The following is a 2,790-nucleotide window of genomic DNA, read 5'->3' as shown; positions in this document are numbered from 1 at the left end:
TTTTTGTATATGGCATTAGGTAAAGGTCTTGTTTCAATCTTTTGCATATCACTTTCCAGTTCTGCCAGCACCATCTGTTGAAGAGACTATCACCTCCCCATGCGATATATTTAGGTACTTTGTCAAAAATCAGTTGGCTGTATGTAGGTGGGTTAATTTCTGGATTCTTGATTCTGTTCCATTGATCAATGTATCTTTCATTGTACCATTACCAAGCTGTTTTGACCACTGTTGCCATGTAATAAATTCTGAAGTCAGGGAGTGAGAGGTTTCCAACCTTATTCTTCTTATTAAGCAGTTTTTTGCTTCTTCTGGGTCTCTTTCCTTTCCATATAATGTTTGTAATCATTTTTTCCATCTCTTTGAAGAGTGTCGTTGGAATCTGGATTGGGATTGCATTATATGTGTAAATTGCTTTGGGCGGTATTGACATTTTCACAATGTTAAGTCTTCCTATCCACAAGTAATATTTTGCTGAAGATATATATATATTTTTTTTTAATTTTTGCAGAGGTACACAGACAGAGGACTAAAAATAATTCAAGCAGGATTCAGACGAGAACATGGAACAAGGGATATCATCATTGGTGACGTCAGATGGGTCTTTTCTGAAAGCAGAAACTACTAAATGATATTTACTTGTTCTTTATTGACTATGCAAAGGCATTCAACTGTGTGGATAACAAACTTTAAATAACATTGCAAACAAAGGGTATCCAGAACACTTAATATTACTCATGAGGAACCTCTTCATAGACCAAGAGCTAGTTGTTCAAACACAGCAAGGGGACACTGTGCCATTGAGTCAGTTCCGACCCAGAGCAACCCTGTATAGGGTTTCCTAGGAGTGGCTGGTGAGCTTGAACCACTGACTTTACAGTTCAAACTGACTTTGCAGTCCAACGCATTAATTCATAGTGCCACCCAGGATACTGAATGGATTAAAATCAGGAAAGGTGTGTGTCAGGGTTATATCTTTTCACCATATTTTTCCGTCTTGTACTGAGCAAATACTTCAAGAAGCTGGATTATAATAAGAATAATATGGCATCAGTATTGTAGGAAGACTTATTAACAACCGGTGATTTGCAGATGACACAGCCATGCTTGCTGGAAGCAAAGAGGAATTGAAATACATTCTGATGAAGATCAGAGACTACAGCCTTCAGTATGGATTGCAGTTCAATGGTAAGGAAATGAAAATCCTCACAAATAGACCAACAAATTGCACGATAAATGGAGAAAAGATTGAAGCTGTCAAAGCCTTAATTATGGTTGGATTTACAATCAACACTCATAGAAACAGTAGTCAGGAAATCAAATGACATTGCATTAGGCAAATCTACTTACTACAAAAGACCTCTTTATAGCATTGAATAACAAAACTGTCAGTTTAGGACTAAGGTCTGCTTGACCCTAGCCATGGTATTTTCAATTGCCTTATATTCATGAATACAAGGCAATTGAATTATTGTTAGCCCTCTGTCTGTGTACCTCTGCAAAAAAAAAAATTAATTAATTAAATCTTCATCAAAATGTTACTTGCATGTGATATTAATGATATTGTATAATGGTTTCTGTATTCTGTTAAGTCAACTTTTTTTGGAATGGGAAAAAACATCTTTTCCTATCAGTTGGTCAGGTAGTTGTCTTCCAAATTTACTGACTTAGATGACTGAGTATCCAAATAAGATGAATCCTAGACAATTTCAATCATTTATACATTTTTCATAATGTCTATTATTGGTCCTTTTGTGAAAATTTTTAATTTCTTTATGTGGAAGTATATTCCGTAATGAAGACTGTAGCCTTTTATCTTAATCAGTAATTACTTCAAGTCCTATTAGCTTTCAGCAAGCAAGGATATATCATCTGCACATATCAAGTTGTTAATAAGGTTTTTAACAATCCTGTTGCTGCGTTCTTCATGTAATACAACTTCTCAGATTAATTGCCCAGCATATGGATTGAATAAATATGGTGAAAAGATAGAAATGACACAACCCTGACACAGACCTTTCCTGAATACACAAAGTATTCCCTTGTACTGCTTAGATGACAGTCTCTTGGTCTATGTACAGGTTCCACATGAACACGATTAAGTGTCCAAGGATTCCCAGTATTTGTAATGCTATTCATAATTTGTTATGGTCCACACAGTTCATTGTCTTTGCATAATTAATAAGCATCTCTCAGGTATTTTGTGGTTTCATCCAAGATGCATGTGACATCAACAAAGATATACTTCATTTCATGTCCTTTTCTGAATCTGTCTTCAACTTCTGGCAGTTGTCTATCAAGGTAATTTTAAGATTATCTTCAGCAAATTTTAATTTTGTGTGATAGTAATTATGTTGTTTGTTGTTGTTATTAGATGTCATCAAGTAGATTCTGATGCATAGCAACCCTGTGCATAACAGAACCAAACACTGCCCAGTTCTGCACCATATCCTCATTATTGTATTTACCTGTGAATTCATTATTGCAACTACTGTTTCATTCCATTCTTTTGAAAGTCTTCCAGTGTTTCTCTAACCCTCCACTTTATCAATACCTTCTTCAGGAACTGGTCTCGCCTGATAACTTGTCCAAGGCACAAGAGACCAAGTCGTACTATGTTGGGAACATTCTGGCTGTACTTCTTCCAAGACACTTTTGTTAGTTCTTCTGGAAATCTGTGGTACTTTCAACATTATTCTCTCACACAATAATTCAAATACATTGATTTTTCCAGGTCTTCCCTACTCATTAGACTTGTGGTATGAGGGAAAAATGAACTTTTACTTTCTT

Source organism: Chrysochloris asiatica, unplaced genomic scaffold (assembly GCF_000296735.1).
Source record: "Chrysochloris asiatica unplaced genomic scaffold, ChrAsi1.0 scaffold00175, whole genome shotgun sequence".
Taxonomy (NCBI): domain Eukaryota; kingdom Metazoa; phylum Chordata; class Mammalia; order Afrosoricida; family Chrysochloridae; genus Chrysochloris; species Chrysochloris asiatica.
The sequence above is the reverse complement of the archived record's forward strand: the minus strand, read 5'-3'. Positions refer to the sequence as shown.